The sequence below is a fragment of the Cygnus atratus genome, chromosome 4, assembly GCF_013377495.2.
Source record: "Cygnus atratus isolate AKBS03 ecotype Queensland, Australia chromosome 4, CAtr_DNAZoo_HiC_assembly, whole genome shotgun sequence".
Classification (NCBI taxonomy): Eukaryota; Metazoa; Chordata; class Aves; order Anseriformes; family Anatidae; genus Cygnus; species Cygnus atratus.
In genome coordinates, this window is record NC_066365.1 from 16,712,398 (window position 1) to 16,736,106 (window position 23,709).

The 23,709-nt window shown below is 45.1% G+C and overlaps 2 protein-coding genes across 4 annotated transcripts in view; both read left to right on the forward strand.

Moving 5' to 3' along the window:
* SMIM19 (small integral membrane protein 19) overlaps positions 1–10,777 on the forward strand; it is a 14,175-nt gene extending 3,398 nt beyond the window's left edge. Inside the window, exon 4 of the mRNA XM_035543980.2 lies at positions 9,212–10,777. The gene's annotated coding sequence lies outside the window, so the exon portion shown is untranslated. The remainder of the gene's footprint in view (positions 1–9,211) is intronic.
* Positions 1–23,709, forward strand: part of SLC20A2 (solute carrier family 20 member 2) — a 55,986-nt gene that overhangs the window by 639 nt on the left and 31,638 nt on the right. Inside the window, exon 1 of one of the 3 annotated variants that reach the window (XM_035543830.2) lies at positions 17,670–18,017. The exons of 1 other annotated variant lie outside the window; for it this stretch is intronic. The gene's annotated coding sequence lies outside the window, so the exon portion shown is untranslated. Of the gene's footprint in view, positions 1–17,669; positions 18,018–23,709 lie in introns of those variants that run through there. One more of the 3 variants, XM_035543820.2, reaches the window with a different exon arrangement.

Genomic DNA, 23,709 nt, shown 5'->3' on the forward strand with positions numbered 1-23,709 from the left:
CGGCACAGGCTGCCGAGAGAAGCTGTGGATGCCCCATCCCTGGAGGTGCCCAAGGCCAGGCTGGAAGGGGCTTTGGGCAACCTGGTTTGGGGGGGGGAGGTGTCCCTGCCCGTGGCAGGGGAGTGGAACTAAATGATCTTTAAGGTCCCTCCCAACCCATTCTGTGATCATATGAAGTGCATCTATTGAAGTTCTGTCCCAGCAAAACTGTACCCTGTTTTGTTGGTGGTGTTACATTCCAGTTTTACAGTACACGTGGGACAGAAGGTGCAGTCAGGGCATAACTCTTCATATTTTGCCTCAGAGATGTCTGCATTGACTTTTACCTGTTAGTTCACAACATTGCAGATAGCACAGAGACAATAGATTTTTGTATGTGCCAATTTACAGTAGTCAGACTTGGAGGCGTACACAAGAACATTTTCAGTCTTTGCTTATTCTGAATTATTAGATATCTTGGATGGGAAAGCTTATGACCACTAAAAAAAATTGTGCTAAAGTTATATTTAGTCATGTTTATTCTCAAGAACGCTGTACAGAGGCAAATATTTATTTCTAGCTTACCCAATACTCTTAAAAAAGCTATTACAATATGTAGATTTAATGGTGTCTGATCGCACAAAGCATGTGAGGGAAGGCTTTCAGATCAGTTAGAACTTAGCATCTGTAAGGTAGTGTAAAAAAGCATTAGCAAGTAGCTGTCAGGTAAATCTCGGATGTTCTAGAGAATCTGACCGCTTTGTTGCTCCCGTGGGAGCTGCTGAACAGTCAGATCTTTGTAAAGGCAGTCTTCAAGTAGAGTTACAACCATGACTCTATAATCTTATGTGAAAATTATAGTCTTCTGGTAAGTGGTGGAAGAGTCAGCTCTGTGCTCCTCGCTGAAATGTGGCTGGCTAGGTTTTGCACTCAGTGTTGCGAAGAGGATCAAAGCTTTTCAGATAGAGCTTTATAAATCCCATGACAAGGCTCAAGAGGGTCTTAGGTTTGTATAAATGATGAGCGCAGCTGTGTTTAAGGCTGAAGACATTGCAGACTCTGCAACCTGCGGGCTTTGTACTGAAATACCTTCCACCATGCCGTGACCACTTTGAGTTTCAATCCGGTCTGTGTTATGTGCCCGGATAGTAGGAACTGGCATGTGCCAGCCGGGACCAGTTGAGAACACAGCCTGTAACAGCTGCTGCGATAACTCCTGGCCCTAGCAGTTATAAATTTCAGCAGTGTGATGCTCGGGTGCTGCTAAGGATGCTCTCAAACTTCTCTTCTGAAACTGGCTGATTGGTTGCGAGACCCACAGAGGAAGCTAGTGCTGTACCACTTGTACTACTGACAGCAGCAGAAGCTCTGAAAACCAGGAGGAGATCCCGGTGCTCTCATCTGAGGACGGTTTGCAGGCAAGCTTCTTCAGCACAGTGCAGAATTATTCACTGAGAATATTCAAACCTGTGATGAATCTTTCCGTAATTATGTTTTGCATATATGATTAAGCAGCATTGGCCAAAAGCCTGGTGACAGCACAGGGCTCTGGAATGTTTCCCTGTTGCCTGAGCAGTTTATTCATGTTAGCTTACTTCCATGAGCATAATCACTCCTTTTAAAGTCCTCCCAAACTCAGGAGTGCCGCCACTATTGGGCAAGCTGAAATTATACACGCTGCGGAGAGAAGGGTGGGTATGTTGCCACTCAACCTCTCCTTCAGAGGAAGTGAAAAGATTTTGCCCCAGCCCTAATTTCTACATTAAAGAAGTTGAAAATTGTCAGTACGTGCCTTCTTCAGTGAGGAAGGAGCATCTTGCTGGACAACGTGTCATTAATGCTATGATGTCTTTGGCCTGTTATGCCCGAAGAGCACAACAAGTGCTTGGAGGAGGCTTGCTGACAGAGTGCACTCTTCAGTCACAGGTGCTTAACTCAGAATCGGAAGCAGGGATCAAAAGGCATTCCCTCTTTCCTCCAAATGCTTGAGCCGTGTTTTAGTCACGGTGAGGAACCTGGGTGATGTGACCTAGTTTATTAACACGGCCACGCAAACAAAAACGCAGCACTTGATCTTGTCCTCGAGACAGGGCTGCCGCCGCAGAGCAGAAGGTTTCTGTGCCTCAGGCCCATGAGAATGGAGGTAAGATCCTTTACTTTGCAGCCCCATTTCTGTTATGGCATGAACTCAGGGATAAGGAGCAAGCTTCTTGCAGCCTACCAAGCTTCATCCAAAATCGTTCTCACCAAAGGCAGTGGGACTCCTTTTTGGCTAAGGGACAGATGCTGAATGCGACCAGAGATACTGGTGGAGCATTGTCAACACTGGCACAACACCCCAAAGCTGGTGGAATTGTCCAGTGAGAAACCTGATGCTGGGGAGTGGAAATTGGTGCTGCTTTTTCTGCAACAGAAGATAAGGGAGAAGAAGCAGTCCTGCTAAGAGCAAAAGGCTTAACTTGCCTAAATAACCTTTTTTTCAACTCTGAAACAAACAGAAAAACATTGATAAAACTTGTCAGCGCTCGGTCATCTCCATGAATTCTGTGTTTACATGGAAAGGGCGAAGAACCATTTTAAGAATGGAAGCGCTTTGCCTGATATTTTTTTTGCAAGGAATGTTCAGCTTTGGGTGTTACTTTAATAAAAATAATTCCTGGTCTTTTTATGGAATACCTAAACTCTGGGCGTTACTTTAATAAAAATAATCCTGAGCTCCAAGATTAACAGAATTGCTAAAAGGAGTTAGTTCTCAATAAGAAAAAACAAACTGAATTTGGAATTTCTGAACCAAGCCCTCGAAAGCAATTTGTGGCAAAACTCCAGAAAGAGGGAAAAAAAAACTGAACTAATTCTTATACAATAGCTATATGCCGTTATTCTTAGTTATAACTAGACACTTTGAAAAGTGATTCTCCCCTCGCAGGGGCCTAGGAATGAGATGTTTAGGGAGAACGGGCTTTAATTTTAATCTAACTGTAACATGGATTGAAAATCCTCAGAGGGGCTGCTCAAATTGGGGATTTGCTGAAACTGGAGTCAGAGAAAATGCTGTCCGTTTGTACACATGAATGAAAACTTCTGCAAAGTAGGTCCCCTCGGTTTCCATCAGGCTGTCAGACTCGCACGTGCTGTATCTGGTTTTAGATACCTACGATGTGTAAGAGGCACTCATGGATCTATAGCTTGCTGCTGAGAGAGACCCCGGTTAGGACAAGATTATAGAAACATTTGTCGTTTTTATAACAGAAGAGAAAGAGTATTTTGAAAAGACTCGGCCAGCAGGAGGGCTGTATCACTTTCCAAAATATCCTCTGGATCATCCTGAAAACACAGCTTGTAACATGCTTTTGACTGACGGCGTAGGGTGTGAAGCATAAATTCCTGGGTAGGAAGGATGGATGTTGGTTGTGCAACAGGAGACTCCATGTGATCTCGTTATTTATGGCACTTCTCTCAGATGTCTTTCTGTGAATAGAACAGCTGCTGTGAACCTGACCTGGCGCAGAGTACCCGGTGTATTTGAGCTGCTCTGTTTTACCGTTGCTCAGACCGTGCTCCGTGCTCCCGTGAGCAATGTCACAACCAACTTAGGTGGTGACCCCATTTGTAAAACGCAACTCGGGGAACCCTTCTACTGACTGCTGCAGAGCTGGAAGGAAGGAAGTGAGAAAATGGTCTTCCAGAGCTTTGGTTGGTGGACGTTAGGGAGCAATAGTCTAAGGCATCCAATTTTTTTATGCTGTAACATCAGAGAAAGGGTGGAGTGATAGTAGAGGAAAAAGACTTGCTTTTTCTTTGCACAGGGAAGGTTGGGAGGGTGGAGGCAGAGGCTCAGGCTTTTCCAGTCTTATCTCTTCTTCATGACCATCTCATTAAATGGCAGCAACCATTGTTAATAGGAACTTTCCCTCCCTTTGGTGATGAACTGTGGCTTGCCTTGCGCTTGGTGTGTGGCAGAGCCATCGCTACCTAGATCCAAATCTACGGTCAGATAAGGCTTGGAATAACTGGTGTTCATAGCACAACTAAATAACTGAGTTCACATGATCTGTAAGTGGCCAGCAGATTTTTTCGTAGGCAAAGTATGTACTGCTTGCATTGCACATTTATTTAAAGCTATTATTAGCACAACAGATTGAGAATTCCAGCAGCCAAAAATACCTTTGTCGAGTCCATTAAAAGATTTCCTTACCAAAACTGTGCTTTTGTATCTGACAAACAGAAAGCATCACATCTTTTTCACTTGAAACTCAGTGACGACCCAAAGCAGTATAAGTATTTATTGCACTTAAGGCCTCTGAGATTGCTTTTGCCAATGCTGATGGGAGAATAGTTCTCTGTCATTACTGTCTTCTCGTTCAACCTCAGCAAATCCTGACGTGCCAAATGCAAACCACTGATCAGAGATCCTGGAGAAGCTGGTGTGGCTGTGCTCTGAAACTTGTGGCTTGGACCGCAGCTTGAGTGGGTTGCCTAAGAGCATCATAGAAGTACTCGGTTCAGTCTTTACAGATGTGAGCTGGAAGAATGGGAAGGCATTCACGGCCTCTAGAAAGGAAGTATTAAGATCACTGCTCGGGAGCAGAGTCTAACACTGCTGTGTGCCTGTTAAACATCATGGGGGAGTCGCTGAGGGTATGCAATGGAGCAATTTAGCTGCTGTTGTGAGACCTGTGATTTTGTTGGCTCCAGTCAGTAGATGGTAGACCTGTAGAGAGGAGAAAGCTGCACAGGGCAGCTTAATTCAATGAGCTGATGTTCGCCAAATGGTGCCTGTACCGGTGCTGTTAGCAGTGTTTTGATCATTAAAGAGCTCCATCTGCTTTCGGACCTCACGTTAAGGCTGGGACGGGAGTTTCCTCCTGACTGGTTCCTTGCCTGAAGATCCCGCTAAAGAGGGATGAAAAGGTGTAATTTGCTTTTTGTTTGAGGCAAAGAACTATCCTCTAGCCGTAATTCGCCAGTTCCAAGCCCATAATCAAAACACTTGTGGTAAAACAGCATGGTGTTTCTCAGAGATGCTGTAAAAACTCTTTCATCTCTTTGGAGGGCTGTGAGATACTCCCATGAGATATCATCCAGACCTCCTCCTTCTCTCCTGGGGGCTTAGGGGTTACCAACCTGTGGTCAGGCACCCAAAGTTTTAGCTCCAGGAGCTGGGAGAGGAAAACACAGCCCACATTACTGAGAGGAGGACTGTGTTTCGGGGGGCCAAAACCTCGAGGCTGCTTTAACATTCCTCCCTCTGCTGCTCGGATGTGTAGCTGTAATTTTTGTTTTCACCAAACTTTTGTTGAGTGAAGGTGTGGCTTTATACCTTGATGCCTCTTGCAAGTGTTGCGTTAGCAGGAATGGCAGTGACTAATTGCCCTGGGGCTGTAGTGAGTACTTGGTGTAATAATCCCCATGAGCGCATCCTCAGCTCCTCCGTAAGTAGTGACCCAGGCTGAAGCTAGTGCACAGAGGAACCTGCAGCCCTCAGGAACACTGTTCAAGAGCAGGATGGGATGGGTTTTGCTCAGCTGGACACCGAGTTCTTTATTCAGGCATGGAGGTGGGAGGGGAGCTCTTTGCTCAGAGGGAGAGGCTCCTGCTCGACCTTGGAAAGCCCGGGATGGCGTGCTGCTTCTCTGTTCTTTTAGAACTGAATTTCTCAACATCTCAGGGGGGTTCAAAGAGCACAGCACTGGGCGAAACAGTTTGCTTCTAAGGGTGGCATATCTGAGGTGGAAAAAGTCAAAACGGGGAGTTTGTAAGCAGGTAGGGGCTTGTGAAATTTGGATGGAGCTGCCAACCTCCAGCAGATCCCAGAAACTCTGCTTATAGAAATCTCACTGGCTAACTGATAAAGTTGCTAAATTGCAGCTTAAAGGCCCGCAGATCCTGTTCTTGCTCTGTACCAGAAGGCAGCGTGGCACAGTAGCTTGTGCTGCAAGCCAGCTGGAGCCCCAGGAAGGAGCAGAGGTGGTTAATAGTTCCCATAGTGCAAGAACAAAGGGATGTTAAATGAAATAGAAAATCAGTACATTTGAAACTGTGTGCAATTATGCCACATGATATTATTGAGGCCAAAAGTTTAGTCAGATCCCAAGCAGACCTGGACATTTATATATATGATGACAATAGCCAGAGTTGCGGTAAATAGGATTAAAAATAAATTAGGGATATAAACCTTCATGCTAATTGATGAGGTCAGGAAGGAATTTCCCCTCTGGGTGAATCGCACCATTGTTCACTCCCGGGAGCTGCTCCACCTTCCGAAGCATCTGGTCCCGATCACGATCACGGTAGGCACAACTCTCAGGCAGACGGACCAGAACCTGACCTGTCCTGGCAGTTCGCAGCAGACCCTCCCAGGGCAGGATTTTCTTGAAAAGGATTGAGAAGCATTTTGCGGTGTGGTTGGTTTTCTTTTTTTTTTTTTTTTTTTTCTTAGGGTTTCCTGAGGCCACCTGTACTGCAGCATATGTCTGCTTTTCCAGCTTCTCTTTGGTGAAAGGTGACAATTGTTGACTGAGTGCCTTTAAGGATGCCAGAGGACTGCTTGCCAACACGTTGGCCACAGCCCGTGTGAAAATGGAAACTAGTATGAGCACCTAAGGCATCACTGTACTGCCCCGTAGATAAAAAGTAGCTCTGTGAGCACCTGAGCTAGTGCAGGTGGGTTTTCTGGCAGTTTCCTCAGTTTTGGTGGCACAGGTCTTTTGTAGGAGAGGAGCACCTGTGATATCTCTGTCCTTTTCCATCAGAGGTGGTTGAAATTGGCCTAACAATGTACGTGACTGTGCAGTGGATAGTTGGCGTGGTTATTTAAGTTTTGTTTCCTGGGGAAACAAGGAAAAATACCAGTCCTGCAAGCAAGTTGTTGTGGAATATTTCTCCCCTCAAAGAAATTAAGTACATGAACAGTTACACCAAATCCTCGGGGCATGTGTGCCTTTAAAACATGTGCTGTTCTATCTAAAGATGTTCCCCAAGGTATAAGGGGAAAGCTTCCTTGCCAAAATGTAGTAATTGAATTAATAGCCCAGGAGGTTTCTGTGTTTTGTTATCGAGCTACAAAATTCCCCTGCCAGTGTTGGCTGCTCTGAAGATCAAAGTTAGAAGCACCAGCCTGCCACTACGTTGTCTCTTCAAAAGAAAACCGAAAAATTCCTTGGTTGTTTCAGGCATCCAGGTGACAGCCGGCGTCAGATCTTTTTGACATTTAGGTTCAGCTGCAAATATTAATCTTTTCCTGCAGTTCTCTGCATGTAACAGTGAGCAGCGGGGATGTCTTGTAATCTCTATTGTACAGATGCTGAGTGTAGACACCTGATTAATGAGTGAGGATGTCGATAATTAATTGAATTAATTGTCGCCAGATCGTTCCTGGTGCTCAGAAATGATACGGAGCTATGACGATTACGAAACAGTGAAATCGTGGTTTCTGTTTCTTGTATGCAGTGATCATTATGGTAAAAAACTGAGGATCACTGGGGTAGAAAATAATTGGCCGGTTATCTGGGTATGTTCTGGGTGTCCTGCTGACGGGACGCGTGTGGCTGTCTCTGCTTTTGTACTCTAAGCTCTTAAACCTGCGGTGGCTGCCTTTTCTGAGTAGGGAATAGCGTGTTTGGGAATAGCAGCCATCATCACCGAGGCACAAGCTTTCAGGGCTGTTTGCTTCGTAAGCACTTTTGAGGGAAAGGACTTCTTGAAGAGGTCAGAAATGAGGGAACGCGTATTTTTCTTTGACATACAATCCCTGCGCAGCGCATACATTTCTGTCCAGTTCCTTAACAGCTATTGTTCCTGCAATACCCAGGGCGCTGGCAGAGGGTTTCTCGCTTTGACTGTCCAAGGCTAAGTTATCTTCTTTGCTGTAATGTGCAAGAACCGCAGCCAAGCCTTTCGGTGCAGGGACAGGACTGTCCCTGCAGCTGTCCCTCCTTGCTAGCAGGACACCAGCCTCGCTTCGTGGAGAGGAGTTGATGCAGGGCAGCGCTGTCCTTGCGAGCAAAGTGTGTTGGTGTGCAGAGAGTGCTGCTTCAAGGGCTTCTGCAGAAGGAAGGCGGATTTCGGACGGGAGGTGGAATTCTGAGCATTTGAGATGGGAGCTGATAAGAGGTGGGCTCTGCTCTGCCTCTGCTCGGAGGAGATTTTGGTGCTCGTACTTGCTTAGAGACGGCCTTAACCCTAACAGGGAGGGATAAAATGGCTTCCGCGCTTCTGTCTTGCAGGGAGCTGGCTCGCAGCCTGGCTTTGCTGCCTGCTCCTTTCTCCTACACCCCTCGGTCAGAGCTCGGGTAAGATCCTGAGGCAGGCAGAGTGCTTGGGCTGCTCACCCTGGGTGCAGGACGGCCGTGTGGCCGTGCTGCCCCTGAGCTGTATGCTGCCGTTCTGTCGTTAGGCGCCCAACAGCGCTGCTCTTGGCTTTGGGCCCGCTTGATCCCAGGCTCTGGGTGACAAAAGGTCTGTCAAAATGAAGCATTTATTCCCCCATTATACCAAGGAAATAGATAGGTGGGGAAGCCCCCTCCACTCCACCCCGCAGCTTGAGGATGTGATTTTGGGGACAAAGGCTGAAAATAGCTTAGGCCTTGATCGCCTTGTAGTGAGAGTGCTGCAATGCAGAGGAAGCGCCTCCTCCGCTAGCTGCAAAGTGTGTAAAAATGCACATGTCCTGTGGATGTTGTGTGGCTTTAGGAGCACTGGGGAAAGGAAAAGAGAGGCTGACATCCTCACTTTTCATGTCACCTGTGGGCTAGACCTCTGCTTACTTGTGCAAACAGATCCTGTGTGAAGATAACCGGCACTGTTCTCAGTATGGGTAGGTCAGTAGGTGGGTCAGCAGCTTCCTGCAATGGAGCTGGCTGCTGCAGACAAGTTCAACAGGCTTGGCACCCAAAGAGGCTTCCCACGGTACATAAGGCTAGCTAGCACAGGATTGCTTCTGCTCATCCTGCTAGGAACAGAGGCATGAATGAGGAGGTTTCATGATGATGATGAGGTTTCATGATGAGGACGAGATTTCATGATGATGATGAGGAGGTATCATCGGTTACTTACCCTAGCTGTGGTACTAGGGGTGCTCACACACCTAGTTTGGTGAAACTTTTGTGAAAGGAAGTCTATTTCCTAAAAGGAACTTGAATGAAAGTTGGGATTTTATTAAAGACACAGAGGCATATTATTATTCATCTTTCCTTACTTCATCCCTGTGATGTTTCCTGTTTTGCTTCTTGAGATACAGGTGTCATGATGAGGAGCTTCTCAGAAACAGAAGTGGATGATGATGAGTGGAGATGAAGAAATCATACATTTAAGAAGTTGGCTCAAGTTTCCGTTACAGGCATGGAAAGTTTCTGAGACCAAGCCATGCGAGAAGAACATGAGTAAAGAAGAGGGAGATGTAGACCCAGACTAGAAGGGATTGCAGGATTTGAGAGGACGCTGCACAAACATCACGTAGTTTGCTTGCTTATTCATTCACCTGCACCCCTGGATTGTAATACCTTGCTTGCCTATCTGTTTGGAAGTTGAAAAATCCACTCATATCTGTGTCTTTAATATAATCATGGCTTCAAGCTTGTTTTAGGAAGAGTATAACATCACTGTGGTTTTATTTGTGGATTAGATAGCTGCTGCTTTGTACTTGAATTCCGTTTTGTTTTTTTTGTTGATACATATGTCGAGTAGGGAGAAGATCGGACCATGACAGTTACAAAATAGGAAATCAGGGGTTTTGCTTGCATTTAATAAACAGCCTTTTCCTAAAAAGCGTGACAGGTGCATAAGTCAAAGAAGAAAAAGATAGTGCTGACCTTCTGATTTGAGTAACCTTATAATATTGTTGTTAAGCTATCCTTAGACAGATAACATAATCAAATATTAATAAGTTCAGTCATTTTTATTTGACTGTTGCTCTCAAAAACATTCCAGGTAGGTAAGATGTTTTGGCAGGGCTGTGGGGTGTTAAGTGCAGATTATGTTCTACTGAGTCAAGAGAGAGCTTTTACAGAGGTAGTTACTGGAAAATCTTGGCTGTTACTTGAAGTATCTTCAAAGGAAATACTACCCATGCTATCCAGCAAGTTGTAGTAAGTCTCTGATACAGAGTTATTAAGACTTTGATATTTATGTATTTAAAATTTTAACATTAAATATAATTTCCTATGTTGAGCAGTGCTGCTGGTAGAAGCAAAGAGTATCTTTGTTTTTCATACGAAGTCGTATCTGGCCTTTTATCCTTAATAAAAGGCTACGGTTATTTTTGCATTCTGGCTGAATATTTGGCCTTTAAGAGTATATAATTACATGCAAGAGTAAAAGCAGTTGTTAAAGGACTGTTTTTTTCTAATGAAAATAGTTTGAAATCATATAATTTTTGTTGCTTCAGAATAGATGTGATTAGCGTGTTGGAAACAGTTTTGCAGTGGATATAAAGGGAACAGTTGAGAGACAGTGGCTGAGAATGTGTCCAGCTATTTTTGTAGATGACTGTTCTATTGTAACTCTGGGTCATTTTTCCAATCTCTTTACTTAGATATTTCCATATAATCGAACGGCTAAATTATACTGAGATAAAAAAGCTATTTGCACTTCGTAATATTTCTATTTTAAAATAGGTGTTATTGTACTAATTGATAAGTAAACCACAATGACTGTGAGAAAATCCTGGCCTATATTATTACTTTCATAGACAATTTGATATGGGATAGTACTGTCTGTATACTATAAAAATGTTTCCATGGATTTTTAGCTGCTGAAACTGAAATCAATAAACTTCAGTTACTGTTGTTGACTGGAACAAGCAGACCTGAACATTTCTCTTTTCTTCGCATTACCTCTGACTCTGCGTGCACGTAGTGTTTCCCCGGCATTCTGCCTTGCGTGGTGTGTGCCTTGCTCTGGTGGGCTCGTGGGGTGCGGGTTTCCGCATGTTACTCTGGAAGGCTTTTCTGATGGAGAGCCGTGCCTTGGAGTTTGTGCCATGAAATTCTCCTTACGTGTTCTGAGTAAGTCCCAGGATTAGTAGATTAGCCGATGGGACCATTTTTATATATTCTTTAATTTCAAACACATTTGTCAGTAGCTGATGATCATGTTTTGAAGTAGTTACTACATAGTAGTCTCCTACCCGAATCTCATGTTAGATTAGCAGCCTCAGTGCATTCCAGAATTGAATGTACTTGAGTGAAAAGTATGTTCTAAATTCTGGATTACTTTGGAGAACGGAAAATGACTTTTGCTCAGTTGAGAAAACTTTAAAACCGAAAAGGATCACGTTTATTTTAAAACCCTGCTATGTCCTATTCAAAGGAAAAAATACTTGCAATATAACCCAAACGTATTGTAATCCGTGTAGCTACTAGTATTACATGAAGTGATTCAACTGAGTTCACATCTGCAGAAGAAAACAAGCAGTTTTCTTTTGAAGAAAACAAAAACCGAACTGCAGGAGGTAATTGGTTAAACACTTAAAGAAAGTGTGATTGAAATATTAAGCCCTTTGTGGGAGCAAAGTATTGCACGGTTTCAGAGCAACTGTTTTCTTCATATCATTTTATTCATCGGTTTCAGTTCAATACGTAGTTAATTCAAGGCTGGGGAACTGATTGACAGTTGTAAAAATGGCATAATTAGTTTTCCCTTTTTAATTTCTGTGTAGAAGAGATACGAGAGGAAATGACTTTGACTGCTGAAGGTCTCAGTGACCAGAAACAACCAGTTATTTATTAATGATAGATTCTTTGTTTAATGCTTTAAAAGAAAAAATATTTTATCTACCTTTTTTTGTAAGCATTTGATGTTCTTTACAAGCTCATCCTCTTGCTCATTTGTTTTGTGGATAACAGTGAATCATTTTTCCTTGCCAGTACCACAAAGGAGGCAGTGGTTCCTTCCAAATCCTACAAGAACCGTGCTTCACGCTTGCCCCTTTTCTCCAGAGGACCCTCTTTGTTTGGTGTTGTCATCATACCTGGCTGCCATAGACCTCATTTTATTTATTTTTTATGTCCTTTTCTCCCTTGGACACTTGCAGGGCTGTGCCAAGGTACACGTTCCTCATGTCGGGCAGGTGTAGAGAAGTCCCAGTCCAAGCTGTGGTGAATGCAGCAGAATCCTAGCACGGCCAGCTCTGATTTTCACCCTTCCCCAGAAAGGCAGGGAGGAGGGGAAGGATCCTCCTAGGATCCCCTTTGCTGTTTCTGACCTCTCTGCAGCATCCACGCTGTCTTTCTTCCTCTGGGCAGCCATTGGGGTTCTGTAGTGCATCATCACCACCAGCACAGCTTAGCTACAGACGACACCTTTTTAAGAGGCTGAGGCATACCAACCGTTGGTGCTGTTAGCTGGTGCCATGTACTCGGAGAAATATCTTCTACCTTAATGACTTTCTCTTCTCGTTATAGCCGCTACGTCAGGAAGCAGAGAAATTCTAGCTGTTCGAGCTCTTGCCGAGGAGAATACATTCGTCAGTTCACTGGAGGCAGCGTGTCCCGTTATCCTGCCCCTGCCTATAGGAATGCTCCGTGTGCTCCACCAGGACGTGGGCACTGGACCCCTGAAACACAGACGCTGATGTTACCAGGGCTTGCTCCCAGGTTAGAAAAACCCCAGATAAAACACGGAGCCATCTCTCCACAAGCAGTCCTTCATCTGAGGGAGAGTTCTTGATACAAGGTCTGTGACCAGCCCGTTATATTAATGTGGCCTGTAGGTCAGCCTTTTATGAGGTTTTCAGTGCTAGCTCTAGCACAGGAGCTGCTATTGAGCTTTGGGGGGAAAGAAACCTATTGGGTGCCAGGTGCTGTTCCTCGTGTGGTCAGGATGTGCTAGGCAGTGTGAGGAGGGAGCTGTCTCTGGTGACAGAAGTCCCATTTGTGGCTTGGACCTGTCTCCAGACAATATTGGGCCCTGCGTGTGTCATCACCAGGTTCCTAGGGGTAATATTTGGCTCCTATTCCAACAAAATAAAGCCATGACCACAGATTTCAGTTGGTGCTTCATTGGTGTTTCCACCTTTATATCTTTATTACTGCAACACTCCTAGGAAAAAAAGGCAGAAGGTATTGTCCTGATCTACCGCATAACTCTGAGGGTCTCCATCCCTCCTCCCTATGTTTATATGGCTGTTTCTTTCCTCCTTTTGGCAGTCAGCTAGCGTCTTTCAGCAGTGCCTGGTCTGTCATGGTGGACACGCTGATTTTGGAGGATGCCATTGCAGGCCAGCCAGGAGGGTTTGACGTGTCGGTAATTATTCACTTACTCCAGCTCCCTCTTAAGAGAAAGGGTCGCTGGGTCAGGGGAGCCCCAGGGCTCTCTAGTAGCTCAATGGGGAAGGATTCCACAGCAGTCATCTTCTGACACCCCACACGAAATGAGAACGGCAGGCAGTTTGGGGCTCGAGGTGTCACATTTCCTTTATCTGAAAACTCCCATTGTTGATTTCTGGCAACTTCATTCTGGCTTTATACCAAGGGGATCTTTGCATAAACCTCTGAGTTTGCAAAACGCTGACTGGGTTTCCAAATTGCCACGAGTGTTTCAGAGGCAGTTGTGCTCTGCATTCAGTCAGCGAAGCTCCATCATTAGTTCCGAATAATGCTGCTGGAGTTGTCAGCAGCAGCCAGGGTGTTTGGAAGCGCCTTGCCCACGTTAGATACTTCAGAGATGGGCACTGAGGAGTGGAGGTGGCTAATAAAGCCCGGGGAGCAGATCACCCATTCCCTGGTGCTTAGCGTGCATGTGGGAAGCCCAGGCTGGTGAATCAGCCAGAGCTGGGCCAACACAAGTCCTGTTCTCGGCATTAACGGTGGCAGTGCTTGAATCAGTGTTGGCCAAAGCCTTGCTTCTCCAGAATGGGTTTGCTGCCTTTGAACTCCTCCTGGCTCAGCTCAGGCTTGTGCTGTGGCAGGGGCTGGAGACAGCCTCTCTCTCCCAGCCCACGCAGCATCCGGAGCCTCTGTCTTCTTCTGTGCCAGGCTTGGCCTCCAGCAGTTCCAGTTGTGGCTTCCTCCTTTCCATTTTCCCAGGGCTCGCTCGCTCAAAAGTTGAAGCGTGGCTTCGAGCAGAGTCACGCTCTGCGCTACGGCAGCTCTACTTGCCTGTTCATGTAAGTACAGCAAGCTCACCCTGACCATTGGTAACAGATGTCTCCTCCTTGGGGTGGCCTGTCCACTCTGGGAGCCCAAGGGCCTGCTGGAAAAAAAAGGTTTGCGGGACAGTGTGGCAGAGTTCAGAGCCATGAGAAAGCCCACCCAAATTTTTTGCTTCCTCAGAGCGGAGGTGTCAGTCCATCCCTGATGGTCAGCAGCTTTTTAATTTTTATATCTACAATATCAGGCTTTCCAGATGGTCCCTGAGATTGTTTACCTCGCGGTGAAATACAGAGATGTCTCTTTCTGTTTGGAAATTATCCCAAGAGATAGCAATGTGTTGGAGCTTGCCACCCAACGTGCAAAAGCAGATATGCAGATGTTGATCGGAGCAGGCTCGTTCCAGCTCGAGCAGTGCTTGTGGCTTCGCTCAGGAGTGTCTCCACGCCTGATATCTGCCGAAGAGATGTTCAGAGCCACCAACCTTCATTTCTCCTTTATGGCCATCCATTTGCTCTTCTGGCTTTGCAGACTGAGAGGAGATGCTGGTTCCCAGGAGGGCCAGAGTCACAAACACAAGGAAACCAGAAGTCCCTGGTTCCAACTGCTTGTGGCTCCCGATTGCAGAGTATCAGTAGGTATGCAAAAGACACCTCAAAAGCTCCCGGTGCTGGTCAGTAACCTTATTTCAGTCAGCAGAGTATGAGTGGAACAATGTTGTCCATTTTTTGGATATTTTTATTACATCTTTGTTTCTGACCAAACACAGTTTACAGGTATTCAGAGTCCAATTCTTACAGTTTTTCATGCTAGAAAATCACAGTCAATCCTCATTATTTTCTGCTCAGGCCATATATATTTTAAAATACCTATGATTGCTTAAATATGTAGCCTTCCCATCTGAATGGCAAAAAAAAAAAGCCAGTTTCATTCAATAGGACAGTGGCCTGAAGTTGCAAATTAATGTTGATTTAGTGGTTACTGATGAATGAGAAGCTGGGCATCTTTCAGGAAATAGCTGATGGGGAAAGGCAAAACAAAGGGTTTTTAAAATTGATTACTTTAATCAGCATGTCCTATTACTTTATTTAAAGCAGAATGTAAATCTGCCTACACTGGATTTGTTGAATCAACCAGGCATCTCTCAATTGTAGACTTTCCAGAGTAAATTACAATTGAACAAAAATTATAATATCTGATTGAGATTGTAACATATAATATTTATCATTTCTACAAATATTTGTTTTGTTGGGAACCAAACTGGTGTGCCACCATTGCCAAAAGCCAATCCTCCTCATTCATTTTGTGGTCGTATAAATTTTCCTTTCCCTGTTTCTTTAGTGGTATCCCAAATTGTAACTTTTTTTATCGGTCAACCGATCTTGGGTTGACTTTTCCTGTGCCTGAAGTCCACAGTGCTGATTTAGCAGAACAAAAACTTGAAAGATATTTCCTTTTTTTCTGTGCTGTTTATTATATCCTTCGCTACTGCTCTGAAGTTTAGGTCAACAAGAAACCACCGCTGCGGTCGGGCTGGCTCGTGGGAAACGGCACCCAAATGGTTCCACTTTGTTGTCCGCTCGGGTCCGAGATGGTTCCCACAGAGTGGGCTGGCAGCTTCTGGCTTGTGCAGTGGATGAAATAGCCCAGCCAAGGATTGATTACCCTCTGGAAAGTCTTCTACCTGCATCTGCATGCTTCTAGATGTTCTGTGCTGGGTGAGCGGTAGTTTGAGGAGAGCTAGGGTGGGTCCAGAGCTTCTGACCGTTCACATTCAAGCTTTACCAAGCCAGACATCAACAGCATGTCGGCTATAAACAGAATGTGAAATAATATTTTGAGTTCTTTTATAAAGTTAAATAAGTGCTCCGTGTTTGTTTATTCACTTCCTTAAAACCCTGGAATCCAGACCTATAAATACAGGCTGACTTCATGTTTACAATGAGGTTTGCTCTCACTTGAATTGACTGGCACTGCTTGTAAAAAATAGGATGTGGTTAGACCTGCAGGAAAAGGTAAATCTACTCATTATCAATGTGTGAACATTTCCCTGTTGTGAACAAGGGAAAACCAGTGCCAGAGCACCAGCCTCTCTCACTTTCCTAAAACTGGTGAGCCTGTTCACCAGCTGCTACAGAACAACAAGGAGAGAGCCTACAGCCCGGCTTCAGAGATTGAGCTTTGCACAAAGTTATTCACTGTAGGGCAAGCTTAATAGCAGATGGGTGTTCACAGAATCGTTGGGGTTGGAAGGGACCTCCAGAGATCATCGGGTCCAACCCCCTGCCAGAGCAGGTTGCCCAGGTAGGCGTCCAGATGGGCCTTGAATATCTCCAGAGAAGGAGCCTCCACAACCTCCCTTGGACAGCCTCTTCCAGTGCTCTGTCATCCTCACCATGAAGAAGTTCTTTCGCATGCTGGTGTGGAACTTCTTGGGCTCCATTTTGTGGCCATTGTTGACCTTCGGGAAACAGTCAGCATTTCATAGAAAGAATCATGGCCTGATATTTATCTTCCTTTTTTTTTTTTTTTTAATTGGGGATTCTTAATGTCATTTCTGCATTAGAGATTTCTAGCTGGAGTTTTGCCCTAATTCTCAGTAGAAGATGATGTAGGTTTACTAATCCAGGCGAGTTTTCTTAACAAATAAAACGACTTTAGATTTAACAAATGACTCAGATTTAACAAATTATCCCTGAATGTGATCTGCAGCTGAGCTTAATCAGTTTAGAAATCCTTTACCTCCTTGTTAAGTAATATTATGACTTTATTCATACTTGAAAAATAGGTTTACAAGTTTAAATCAATGATTTGATTTTTCTGAAATGTGGAGAACACTGCAAATTTACTGATTTAAGTTTATGTTTGAATTCGGTGCCATGGCTTTGAATGGCTTGGAATGGACTAAAACCTAAAAGTTTCAGTAAAAATGTTAAATATGAAAAGCCATGTATATATAAATCAGAAACCTGCTCTAGTAAGTGTATGTATCAGATTTTAAAACCATGACAATGCAGTTTTGATTTAAATTTATTTTTGCTGAATAAAAAGCTTTAATTGTATCCTTTAGTATTAAAGCACGTATTTAATGTAGGTGCTTTTAGGCAAACATTAATTTTGCCTTGACACACATAAAAAAAAATGCTTCCCACTCAAAAGAAAGTGGTTCAAGGAATTTTGATTGGGCAATTTAGGTTGAACTTTTGTAAGTGAAGTTGCTTGCTTAGGCATCACTCCAGCCCAAACTCATGCACATCTTCAATTTTCTGCAGTCTGCGTAGCCTGTGAGACCTCTACTGACATGGGTAAAGTAACGAGCATGCAACATCTTTCCCAGATCGGATGTGCATACCTTCCTGCTAAATGCACTTTAATCGTTTGAATTAATTGTACGTTTGGTGTGCTTGCAACGAGGAGAGCCGGCGCTTCTCAGAGCTCACCTGATCGTGCCAAAACACCCAGTGGTTGCTGCTCGTTGTAAAAAAAATGAGATTCCTGTTCTTGTCTATGCCTGTGCCTGGGGGGAAAAAAAAAAAAAAAAAAAGAGACAGAGAGAGAGCATTTTGTTGCTTTTAATATGAGCTTCCTTGGATTGGTTTGCCTAACGAGAGCAGCCGTGACGCAGTGTTGTGTTTTATCAGTGCCCACCCCCGGCAGAATTCCTTGCTTAAGAGGAGGCAGATTTCCACCTCCCGCATGCAGCTCTGGACTCACGCTGATGCTTCTCGGTGTTGTCTTGTGGGCTCCCCTGTGCCAGCGAGAGTTTTACCCGAGGACTGCCCGCGTAAGTTGCAGCACTCCTTATACTCTCTGGAAGTTTGCATGCTCAGAGGTGGCTGTGCCGAGCGATAGGCTATCTATTTTAGACTTCAGCCTCTATTTGCAATCAGGAAGGCAAGCCGCTGGAAGAACCGAGCTCCTGTTTCTCTTGAAACACCTTTTAGATTCTGGGTGAGTTCTAAAGATTTCTGTGCTTGGCTTTCTTGTATATAAATATGTTTTTGATAGCCACAAGCACTTGTTTTCACTTTTTTTTTTTTTTTTTCTTAATGGATCCTAGAAATCATAAAAACCATTTGCATTTTAGAAGGACTTGGTTCAGTCACTGAAGGATAAAGCTGTACTTTAGTTAGAGAAAAAGATATTTATCAGCAGATGAACAACAAGTACTTGTTGATACTTTACCTAGCACGCTTTGCTGGTTTGTAGAATTGCTGCTTTAGCATGACTTCTGTCTGTGCTTTTAGTGAAAGTTTTCGGCAGCGCGATTTCACTCTAAGTATTTTATCTGCATTTTTGACCTTTCAGTGGTGGGAACAGAGGTTGATAGGGACTGGGAAAACGAAGCATCCCCTGCAAATTTCGGGAGCTGAAGGTGACAGCCGCTCTCTGCAGTGTTAAACTTGATAGGAGCCGCTGGAAAGCTGCGAACTTCGGAGCTGTTTCCATGTCGAGTCTAGTGCCAAGTATGCACAAACACATCACGGCCGTGTTAAAATAGGAACTGATTGATACAAAAACTGCTTCTGTGTATGCGGAAATTAATTTTTTAAAGTAAGTCGAGGGTGCTTTTTGTGTCCTGGAGTATTAAACTTGCATCATGCTTGGCCTTGTGACAAGCCCTGTGCATGTAATTTAGAGCCATATAGGGATGTTCTTCGTCTTGAACCACTTGAATTGTACCACCTTTCATATCGTAGATGTAATATTAGTAGCTTCAAGCAGATACTTTGTGAGCCTTGTGGCCCGAGCAGGAACTAGAAAAGATAAGAACTATTTCTGCAAACTGTGCCAGGAGCTCTGCTTATGAACCAGGTCTGATTTCTGTGCAGCGCTGTATTTAGTACCAACAAGCTGCAATGCCAGAGCTGTTAAGAATTTAGAAGATCCCTGTGCCTATATGCATAGGTGGGAAGCCTGACAAATGGGTCAGCTGTAAAGCACAGTGTACAAAAATTTGGGAGGTGTGGAATAACCTCGTGGAAGCTCCGGTGTGGTAAGCATTTAAGACAGACTTTTCAGCCACCGGTAACTGGAAGTGAAGGTCTTGTCGGTGCGAATTAAGTGTGTCTGTCTGTAATGAAATGTCTGCTGCCTTGAGCACTGCAGGGGAAAGGAGATCGTCCTCCCCCGTACCTCTTGTCATAATGCGAAGTGGAGTAGTTGTAATAGTTATCTTTAGAAATGCCAAATTAGCTGCTGTCTTTTGATTTTTTGCTCATACTTGGGCAACAACAGCAAAAAAAAAAAAAAAAAAGAAAACAACGGTTGAAAATGGAAACTCGCTGAATCCCTGTCCTGTCTGCAGCAGGATGAAGTTTTAAACTCCAGCGTGGGGCTCTTCGGAGAGGTGCAGGGGTGCTTGCAGCGGGAGTTATGTGTGTTTTAATGTTTCATGTGAATGCAAGGGATTCTCCCCTGGTTTTCAGCAGAGAGAAGAGTAAAGGGCGCTTATCGGGTCTCTGTTTGCTCCCTCTATGTCACCCCGTTGGATTGCCGGTGGGTAATGCACTTAGATTGCTTCCTCAGACTTTGAACTTAGTCCCGAGCTTTTATTTAATTGTTCGTCCCTGTTGTTAGGTGGCTCTTCAGCAGCAAGCTAGCTACGAAATAAGAGCTGACAGCATTATCTTTCCAATTTCATGTTAATTGTTCACTAAAATCTTGCCTACGCTTAGAAGTGTGCTGTGAATAGTTTCCGGAATAGCTCCCTTGGTGGTGGATGCCCATATATAAACATGTCCTAAGATGATCTCCTGGTTCCCGGTGCTTTCCTGCGGACTTGCTTGTCGCTCGGGATGAGCGGAGGTGCTCCTCACCTGCCTGCTGCTCTGCTCTCCCCCTCAGGGAAGGAAGGAGTAGCGCCTCGTGTCGGCACAGCCCTGAGAAGATGTGTGGCTAGGAGCAAAGTGAAGTCACAGGGGGGTGTCTGGATCGTCTGCCAGGGAGACACAGGGACGTGCTTAGCATTGCCAAAAATCAGGTTTTCCTCACCGAGGTGTGAGTTCTGTAAGTTACCACGTCCACTTCAAGAGCCCAAAGCTTCAACCCACAACCCAGCCGAGTACGCCACGCCAGTTATTGATCCTAAGAAACCTGTGTTAGCTCAAAACCTTGCCTTTAATGCCGATATAGCTCCCAGTAGGTGCAGCGCTTCCCCCGAGGCCTGGCATCTGGAGGGGGAGCACTGCCGGCCCCGCAGGTGAGGCAGAGGATTTCCTAGCACTTTCATCACGTTTGGCATTCGCAGAGGCGTGTCGATGAAACGCAAGGCGAATGCGACAGGCTACGGACTTCCAGCTCTCGTGCAAAGAGCTGGCGATCTGTCACTCACCTCTGCATGACATTTTTTCCCCCGTTTCTTTTTCGTCCCAGTGGCAACATGAAATACCGCAGGCTCGCGGGTAAGATTAGGTGATGAGGGGCATAGCTCAGCGTGCCCGAGCATGCCAGATGTATTTTGGGCTCCAGAAAGAAGCACGCTACAAGATTTAGTCTGTATTTAGTCACTGGCCTACTTTGCAGGATATTTTGCATTTCTGAAAACTTTCACAGTGGAGCAGATGCGCCCTTTTTTTATTCCCCCCCCCCCCCCCCCCCCGTTTCTTTCTTTAAATGTTTAACATCTCCTGCTTAGGTGGAAAGTAGTAACACCTAGCCACCCAAGTGCTGCCTGCCTGCTAGTTCCCAAACGTGCTGATTCCCGTTCCTCTTTTCACTTTGATTTTGGTCGTGTTCAAGACAAGGTGCTGCCGTGTTCTGCCCCTGGTGAAAACGAGTCGAGTCTTTGGCAGAGGGCCTCTTTGGACCTCCTAGTGCTGAACTGTCACCTTGCATAACGTGACAGGAGCGGTGGCTCCGTGCTGCAGGCATCCTTCCCTCCCCGTATCCCCTGTCAGGGAGGGAGATCGTGGAGCTGCCTCTCCGAGCCCTGTGCCGAGAGCCCTGCCAGCACACTTTGGGAGACTCTTTGGCCTTCGAGAGGAGTTTTAGGAGCTCCCTCGGCCCCCGTGACCACGCCTGCACGCTTCCAGTCTCTGTTTCTTAGGGGCTGTCTGGAGCTCTTCCCTTGGGGAGGCTGGTAAGGGCAGCCTTGTGGCTTGGCGGCTTCTTTGGGAAGCTGGAGGAGACGGGTCGGACAAACCCTGTCCTGTGAGCTCTGCTATGGTGGGGAATGTCACAACCCCCGTGCCTTCCCTCGTCCAAGAGGTCGGGTCACCGCAGCACATCGGTAGCTTGCTTGGTAGGTGGAGGAGAGGACATATCTGCTGGGAGAAAGGATTTGCTTGCGTCCTGCGGGTCTGAAGGAAACCGGGCTCTTGTAAGCGCAGTGTGTGTGGATTTCAGGCAGGTTTGCCCATTTTCTGGAGAGGAAACGGAGGCACAGAGGGTAACCTGGCCAAGTTGCTGTGCAAATCCAAGGGTAAGAAATTTGGTCATGAATCTCCATCACCAAGGAAGGAGCCTGGTCCAGCACTTTATCTCCTAGTAAAAACGCGACATACATAGAGTTTTTTTAATGAATGAATTTAACGGAGTAAGGCAAAATGTTTCTCTTTCCCTAGGCTTGCACACTCACGCTCTTTGCGGAGAACTTCAAAGCAATGGTCCCCAACCCAGGCAGCAGTGAGTCAGTCCTTGCACTGCTGGGCTATTGAAATCCTTCCCAATCACCTGAAAACACGGGGCCAAAGTCTGAAACACTCAAGCCACTGCTTCATCAACACTTTATCTTGAGTAATCACATTTTTTGTTGTGGTTACATCTGAAGCAACCTACGTAACAAGGCTCTCACCGTGCACTGAGCTAGGCTGGTTGGGAAAGGCTCATAGGGTATGGGGCAGGCGTTGGCGTCCGAGTTCTGGCTTCCTTCACAGGCAGACAAGCGCTAACTAGAATTACTTCTTCCAAATATTGTTAGCCTTTCTCTGTCTCTCCCCAGTCCTTTCCCACTCACAGGGCTGAGCACTAATGAATTATACAAGGGCAACAAGTCTTCAAACTTGAAAAATGCATTGGGGCTTCGTTTTCTCATGTTATCTCATAGTATAAAAATCCTTACACAAATGTTTTCAGCGGTTAAGACCTTCCAAGATGTTATTTTAGAGTGCAAGTTGTTCAGGGGTTGATGTCTGCTCCATATCTGGAAATGACTGGAGCAACAATCGCTCAGCCTCTTTGGAGTCTGGAGAAAGGAGGGAAATCTTTTATCCTCGACATGTACATTTGGAGAAAATGTCAATCCTTGACGTGAGCTTTCAGGTTATCCAGGGAACAATTACTTAATATCAATGCATGTTTCCCTCTTGGTCGTTCTCTGGATCCAGGAATATGCAAATTCTCTTAATTTTCTTCATTTCATCATTATGTCCAAGGTTTTGGACTTCCTCTTCAGAGACCCTTCCTCCTTCCTACCACAGACCTACACTGCATTGGGGTCATCAAAAGAAATTCAGCCTGGTTTGAGCTGTAGGTAATGGGTTTATGTTGAATGAGACTGAGGAGAGAGAACAGGTGTTGGGCTCGGTGTTTTTCATCTGACGGCCCCCAGTTCTCCTGAAATGCTTCTTATGATGCTGGGAATTTGCTGCTGGATGTTCCTTTGCCCCCTCACCACCTCCAAAACGGCACTTTTCTGGAGCCACGCGGAGCGGGTGGGAAGGCAGAAGGTGGCATGAGGTAGCTTCGTGGTGGCTGCTAGGGGAAGAGCAGCGGCCCATGGAAGAGGCAGATGCATTTGTGTCGGCCAGGGGTGTTTGGGGCAGCTCTTCCAGCCTCTAGTAGCCTTGGTCGCTCCATTTAGCAGGATCCAGCTCGGGTTCAGTGATGCTTTGTGTCCATGACAGCCTACATAAAGATAAAGAGCTTGGGGGGGACAACTATGTGAAGGATTCACACTGTCTGGCTGAGCCGAGTCTAGGAAATAGTGTTTTTTTTGCTGACACACTCTTGAAAATGGTATATCTGGTTTCTAACTGCCTCTGTTTCACAGCAGTAAAAGAGAGCTAGGTGATAGCATCATGTAAAAGGTTTTTTTTTTTTTTTAAATTCGGTTTATATAAATATACTTAATGGCTCTTGTCGACCTAGAGATAGAGATATGCACTTTTGTTTGGTGAAGCTTTTATATTTTAAAGCCCTTTTCTCTCTGTGCGTTTTTGGTGTAAAGGTCTCTCTCATCTTTCAGATTAAACTAATTAAAGACTAATTAAGACATAGCCCCAAAGGACATTGTAAAAATGAAACCATCAAAAAATATTAAAAGATATATATTAAAATGGTTTGAGTATAATGTGCCTGTTAGTAGTAATTGGTAATTATCTATAGGAAAGAGCTGAAAGCTTGAACTCTAAGACCCCTTCCAACCCAAACCATTCTACGATTTAACTTTTTATTCACTTTTTTTTCTAGACTTACATAGATCTATAGGCACATGTGGGTATATTGTGATCATTGTGCTGTTTCAGTGACTGAGAAGCTGTAAGAGAATTGTATTCTTGCTGCCTGGGATGTGATAACAGCAATACATGAATATTAATGCTCTTCAGAGTGGCGTTCTGTAGACAGACATCTAGATAAAATAGTTTTTCAAAGGGGTGCATCGCTGGCTGCAGCTGGCAAAACATGACAGCAATGTACATGG